Source organism: Mirounga angustirostris, unplaced genomic scaffold (assembly GCF_029215605.1).
Source record: "Mirounga angustirostris isolate CCGP_5_RB_7025 unplaced genomic scaffold, mMirAng1.0.hap1 SCAF_2, whole genome shotgun sequence".
In the NCBI taxonomy this organism is placed as follows: domain Eukaryota; kingdom Metazoa; phylum Chordata; class Mammalia; order Carnivora; family Phocidae; genus Mirounga; species Mirounga angustirostris.
Genome location: NW_026991710.1, coordinates 48,982,742 through 48,990,323, shown reverse-complemented (window position 1 = coordinate 48,990,323; position 7,582 = coordinate 48,982,742). Strand labels below are relative to the sequence as shown.

Here is a 7,582-nt window from a genome sequence, read left to right as displayed (position 1 = left end):
GTCCTAGTTTCCTCCTCTTGCCCACTGGCCAAGCTTCTTGTTCATTATGCTTGCTTTGAGGCCAAGCTCAGTCAACATGTAGTTGAATATGGTGACGAACATAACATAATAAAATAAAATTAAAACAAAAACAAAAAAACACATGTAGTTGAAAGAAATTTTGAGTTATAGTTCTCAGTGCTTGATAAAAGCATAGGAAGGATATATGTTTTTGAATCATAGACATACTAGTAGAATTATTGCCTCTAAGAATTTCCCAAGGTATGGCAACCTCCCATCATTTGTGGTATGAGATTGTCTGATATGAATTCAGGAGGGAAAAAAAAAAAAAAAGATTTCTTAGGGAACCTAGCCATCAGAAAGTATCTTTGCCTTTGGACTTGTGTTGGGGGAATGATGGACCTGGTGCACACAGTTATTCCTATTTTTGAGAGGCCGACACAAACCTGTATTCACCCCCTTGCTGAGTGGTTTTTGCTGTTTTATGCTACATAGGATCTTTTAAGAATGGAATGTTTTGTGCTCCAGCTCATTCTCCACTCTGCATTTTTCAGTGCATACCTGGAGTAAAAGAAAGCAAGTCATGAATACAATTTGTATTATTCTTTTATAATATTCCATTAGCATTGTTGTAATGCCATTTTTCTTGGCTACAGATGTAACAACAGCATTTCTACTTTATGTCTACCTACTCTTTGACTGACAGTCTCAAGTTTTTACTAAATGATTCCCAGTAGGTTTACATAGTCTTACATATTCAGCCTGAAACAAAGCCACAGTAGCACTCCTTATTTGTGAAACCAAATATATCCTTATGTGCTTCTATGCACCTTTGCAGGCAGCTTCCTGTTACTACAATGTAACAATTAGTGTGAAATCCATTCCTCTTTTTCTTTTCTTCTTTTTTTTTTTTTTAACCTGTTTTATTTATTGACCTTGCATACTTTGACCTACTGTGTGGACTATGTTCCCTTTCCATTTATCACGAGGAACCATTTTCAAATAAATTTCTCTGGACCTAGACTTTCTTTCCTTACTTTTCTTATTGTAACTGGTTGTTCAACAGCCGGTCATCCTTAAGCTTGTTTCATAGAGCTTTCCAGCAGAAAACCTGTAAGATTATTTAGGTGCTTTATGTGTCACTGCCTTCTAAATTATAAAATCCACTAATTTTATTTACAAGTGAAAAAAAATGAGCCTCAGAGAGTTTAAGTGACTTCTCCAAGGCCAAATCACTAGCAAATGATAAAAACAGATGTAAACAAGCATCTTCTGATTTTAAATCCAATCTTTTTTGGTGAAACTATGCATTAATAGATAAGTATTATTTCATTGGCAGGAAAGAGTAAAAACATGAATTTGTAAGCACTCATTGACTTTTTAGGTGGTCATCTTATATAGCTGCTCTACTCATTTAAGGGTGGCAGCAAAACCTCAGACTGTCATCCATAACTGTCTTCAATTCCATCATGATTCTTCTTTTCTGAGGTCTTGATCTAATTAAATTGTCCTCACCCTGTTAAAGTATGCTTAGAGGGCATTTGATGAGGTTTAGTTGAAGAAGAGGAGAAAATAAGGGACTAATTATCTGACATAACAGTATAACAGATTTTTTTTTTTTTGTTGACACATAATTTGAAAGTTAAACCATTCCTAGAAAAGAGCAAGAGACATTTTAATGTGAAGTAAAGGGAATCCTGCTGGGAAAAGAATCTCTTTACATATAAATCTAGAACTTAAAAATCCAAACAAAAGTTTGAATTTTAAATTTCTCTTGTTTTTACTATAGTCTTTACAAAGCGAAGTACTACTGGGAAAATAAAAAAATTATGATCTATTTATTTATATATTTGATTATAGTACAAGTACAGATATAAGGGTTCAGCCAACACTAGAATTTTAGAGGAATTAATTTCATTGAATATATATTTATTTTTTGATTAAATAAAAACTTTCTGTGAAAATCTGAACAAAACTATAGACGAATACTGTTTATTAAACCAAAATTTTTATGAGACTAAGTGATGAGCTGGGCTTAGTTCTGGACAGATTTTTAAGGTTTTTAACTGCTTAGGTGTAGTATCCTGCCAGTGGCTCAAGTTAAAATTATGGTCAGTGTGATTATTATTACTGAAATTGCTTTATCTTCAGATTGGAAACTTTGGAGAAGTAATCTAATCTTCCTATTCTTTAGATTTGGTATCAATTTTTTTTAGGTTTTAGTTATTTATTTGGGGGGGCAGAAGGAGAGGGAGAATCTCAAGTGGACTCTGTGCTGAGCATGGAGGCTCAATCTCATGACCCTGAGATCACGACTTGAGCCGAAATCAAGAGTCAGACGCCCAACCGACTAAGCCACGAGGTGCCCCATACACCACCTCAACATATATATTTTTATGTGTATATATATATTTCTTTCTGAAATTGCTATTACACTCATTGTTTTCTCATAGCCACCTTTAACTCATATTCATTCTCTGATCACTTTAACTTGATCACAGCAGTAACTTTTTAACTGATGTCCCTGCTTCCAGCCTCTCTTCTTCAAACCTATCTTTCATACTCTTGTCAGCTTAAGCATGCTAACATGTCACTTTCTTCATGTCACTCGATTAAAATAATCAATAATTTATAATGAGTTTAGGTATCTATAAAAAAACAGGTGGTAATATTGAAAAGTGGGCTGTGAAGTTTAGGAGAGAGGAACTGCCAAAGAGATAATTAAGGGTTATACAGAGTTAGAAGAGAATCAATATCAAAGAGGTGAGTGTGAAAATAGGAATTAGAAAATTAAACTGAGAAAGGATGGCTCTAGAATCATGGCTTGCAAAATTTCATTATGGCTTGTAATGAGAAATACATTTTATATTTTGGCCAGGTATACAAATGCACAATAACCCATCTACACACACACACACACACACACACACACACACAACCTGAAACAAATGTCACCAAATAATATAATCAGTGTGATGCATCAGATGTTTTCAAGTCAATTCTCTTTTATTTTATTTAAAAAAAACGCAAATTTGTGGTGGTAATCCACTAATTGAGTTCACAAGTGAGTCTTGACCTGTACTTTGAAAAATATTCCTACAGAAGAAAGTAGCTGCAAGTGTGCTGTTAAGACCTGAGAGGAAAGGGTTTTAAGGAGTTTTAAGCATTTTAAGGAGATTAATCTAGGGAGTCAACGGCAGCAGAAAGATTAAGATAATGGTTAAAAGACCTCAGTTGGCTTTAACAATCATAAAATAATAATGAAGGGGTGACTTTTGCAATGCTGATCTCAGTGATCAAATGTGGAATAAAACCAGATTGTGAAGGGCTAAGAAATTATCAGGTGAGGATGGCTGTGTCCCTAAAAGAAAATTGAAAAAGGCTTGAGGATATTGTTTACCTTCACTTTACCTAAAGAAGTAGGTTCACAGAGGATAAGAAATTTACCCACCCTTGCACAGGTGGTGGTAACAGAACCAGCATTCAGATCAAGCTAGCTCTGAAGCCTAAGCTTTCCCCATCAAATCACAAGAGGGCGTGACTGATGAAGACCATGGTGGGATTGATGCTTTGCCTAATATCATGTCCTCCATTAATGTTTCTCTGTTCATGTAGCCACATCCTCCTTTTGAGCATCTATTGTGACGTATTTGTACTCAGTAGACAGTTTTCAAATACTGTCTTTTATCATAATTAGTTACATGTCTCATATGCCCCACCAGGTTTTAAGTTTCATTTCAGCAGAAATAATGTCCGATTCTTTAACTTTTTTGGTGACTGTGGTCAGGGACTGGATATGGTGTGTTAATCCATCACTCCCAGCACTTAGAATAAGACCTTGCACTTAGAATATATTAGATAAACATTTGTGGATTTGTTGAATAAGCAAAAATGTTAGTTGCTGCCTACACTTTGAAAAGACTGTTGCTTTAGAAATCAACATATATTGGTTATTTTATAAGTAGGGTGATTGGCCACAAGCTATATGACTAATATATAATATTAAACTCTTCACTAACCTTTCTAATTTTTTCACGGATTTTGTAGACATCTTTCAAAGCAACATAATCTTTATCTTTTCCGTTTTGTTTCTGAAAGTACCTCTAACTCACTTTAGTTAAGGAGAAGCAGTAATTTTTCTTTTTAATGAGCCAAGTGATACACTATTGTCCTGCTTTTCTACCTTCACCATTCTTTCAATTGGAGAAAATCTGTTCTAAGAACCTAACAACTCAGAAAATGCCTCTTATAAATATCCTGACAATTACAGCAATTTTTCATTTTGTGTGTGTGTGAAAAATCTAGTGATAATTAGATATACTAAACCTGCAACTTTGTTTCTTTTAGTATTGTGTTTTACTTTAGTGTTTTTATAGGGGCTGCAAAATTTTACAGACTACATGTATCTTAACACTTGAAGCTCTGAATTAATTTGTCTGCAATTAAACATTTCTTGTTCTATGAATTTTGTAAGCTAGCTCCATTAAGCCAAGTCAAGTTTAGTATGGTTTCTTAAACAAAGGTCCAGTGTATCTTTTACATTCTTAACTCTCTTCCTAAGAAATTGCCTCTTTTTGAAGGTATGGGAAGAAAACTATTAGAGACCATACTTTTGTTGAGAAGCGGCATCTGTGAAGTGAAGGCACTATTTGGCTTTAAAACAATTCTTTCTTAGGAATTTTGTATCCTGTTGATATTGGAGGTATTTCTCATCTTTGAATAAAAAGTGGAGATTTCTGCACTAACTAGAGAGGAGTCCATATGGCATTGTTCTGGGTACCCATTGTAAACGAGAAGGGAAACTTTCACCACGCTGGAGCCCTTGATGTTCTGCAAATGAAGGAGGACGGCGTCCTCAAATTCCTTTCAGCAGGAACTCAGGTGTCACAACCTTGACTTCCAAATGGAACAGGATTTTTTTTTTTTTTAAAGATTTTATTTATTTGAGAGGGAGAGACAGAGATAGCGAGAGAGAGCACAAGTGGGGAGGAGAGGGAGAAGCAGACTCCCCGCTGAGCAGGGAGCCCAGACTGGGCTTGATCTGGGGCCCGGAGATCATGACCTGAGCCAAAGGCAGACGCTTAACCAACTGAGCCACCCAGGTGCCCCTGGAACAGGGTATTTATTTACAGAAGGGAAAATGATGGCGTCTGCATCATAAACCTGAGGAGAACATGGGAGGAGCTTCTGATAGCTCCTACCGTTGTTACCATTCAAAACCTGGCTGATGTCAGCGTCATATCCTCTGGGAATACGGGCCAGCGAGCTGTGCTAAAGGTCGCTGTCGCTGCTGGAGCCATTCCTGGTGCTGGCCGCTTCATTCCCAGAATCTTCACTCACGAGATCCAGGCAGCTTTCTGGGATTGTAACTTCTGGTAGTAGCTGATCCCAGGGCTGATCACCAGGATCACAGAGGTCTTATGTCGACCTCCCTACCGTTGCTCTGTGTAACACAGACTCTTTTCTGCAGGGTGTGGACACTGCGATCTCTTCCAAGAAAAAGAGCTCAGTAGGCCCGACGTGGTGGCTGCTGGTCCGCGGGTTCCTGCGCATGCGCAGCACCATCTCCCATGAACGCCTGGGGGAGGTCGTGCGTGATCTTTCCTTCTACAGAGATTCCGAGAAGGTTGATAAGGAAGAGCAGAGCACTGCTGAAAAGACTCCGACCAGGGAGGAATTTTGGGGTGACTCGTGAATTTACTGCTACTCAGCCCGAGGTCACAGATGCAACTGAAGGCGTGCAGTGCCCTCTGTGTCTACTCACCATTTCTTTGAGGAAGACTGGAGCGCTCCCCTGAGATGGCTCTGCGGACCCCACCACTCAGGCCTCTGACCGGGTAGGAACAACCACTGAATTGTCTTAAGCGATTCTTTCACGTACTTGTAAACACGAAGTGGTAACAAGGTTGACAGGAAACAAACTTAATAAAAAAAAAAAAGGAGAAGTCCACTTATTAAGTGCCTGCTCTGTGCTATTTACTAGGCTAGGACCTTTACATTAAATATATCTCTAAAAATTAATGCATTTTTTCAGTATAATAGAGAAATAGAAGAATGTATTTTTCTATATAGAAAAAATGTATTTATTTACTTTTAAAAGATTTTATTTATTTATTTGAGAGAGAGAGCATGAACAGTGGGAAGGGGCAGAGGGAGAGAGAGAGAAGCAGGCTCCCCGCTGAGCAGGGAGCCCCACGGGGGCTCAGTCCCAGGACACTGGGATCATGACCCGAGCCAAAGGTAGACACTTGATCGACTGAGCCATCCAGGTGCCCCTATATTGAAAAAATTTACACTATAAAGTGTGTTAAGTGAAAAATATCTTCTTTAGCCCCAGTCTCCCAGCCACACTTTTGTTTTCTTAGAGTTAAACTTCATTTTCTTGAGCATTCTTCCAGAAATAGTCTATATGTGTTAGATATAAAATTGGGTCTTTTTCACTACAAAGTTTTTACTCTTTCCATAAATTGTGCCTCTCCAAAATATTATTTATTGAATTCTTTTTGTTATTTTATTATGTTATGTTAATCACCATACATTACATCAATCTCCAAAATATTATTTAATATATTTGGTTTGCATATCTTAGCATCAAAACTAAGGAAGAAAAATATGGGCTAATGTGATTATCTTTCAAATTTTTGTCTGTTTGGGGTTACAAATTGTTTAGCCTATGCAGAATCTGCGAGCAGTGGAAAGTGCATATATGTTGGTATGCTGTATGGACTAGGCTAAGCTAGCCTTTGGCCCATTAGTTGGGACTCTAGAAAAGTTGTTTGAATTCTTGGAACTTCAGTTTCCTTTACTGTAATTTGACTGTTCAGTATTATAGCCCCAGGGTAGGAGGATTATCTCTGGGTCACATGTCCCAGGTCATGAATCTTGGCTCTATCACTTTTGCCACTGAGAAAATTACTTAACCTTTCTATGTCTTACATTATTTATCCCTGTTATAGGGATACCAGTAACTACCTTATGGATTTATTGAAAAATAAATGACAAAATACATGTGCTCTGCTGACTTGTAGTATCAAATGCTCTTTGATAATTTTTCCTCTTTGTGTTGATTAAATTAGATAATACTTGCAAAATACTTGGCACGTAGTTAATAGTCAACGAAATTCCCTCTTTTCCCTGTAAATCAGTAATGAGTTGCTTTATAAATCAAACACTGTGTAATTTTACATTGGGGATTGATAATGTTCCATTTGTTTTTTTTGTATGTGAAGTTAAGACAACAGGAAATTGATTTAATAAAAAGTTTAGATTAGATATTCCTTTCTCATTCATTGTTTCATGAGAAAGGTGGTCATGATGCCATAAGAATTTAATGGTTATCCAGCTTGATCTTTGGCCATGAAATTTTTGTTTTATTGCATATACATGGGGAAGAGTGGGGAAGGGAGAATATTTTCTTGCACAGATTATGGGAGGAGATGTACTAAATAGTCAAATAGTCAACATATGTAGAAGGGTGACAAATGGATTATCTTAGTTGTACCCCTTAAGGGAAGAAATGTTTTGTTCAGACAAAACCTTCAATAAGCCTCTGGGTGGGGAGCTGAGAGCCAAAATTGAGGCT

The 7,582-nt window shown here is 37.0% G+C and overlaps 1 pseudogene; it reads left to right on the top strand.

The window, feature by feature from the left end:
- Positions 1-4,761: 4,761 nt before the first annotated feature.
- Positions 4,762-5,798, top strand: LOC123848945 (small ribosomal subunit protein uS2B-like; annotated as a pseudogene).
- Positions 5,799-7,582: the final 1,784 nt, after the last annotated feature.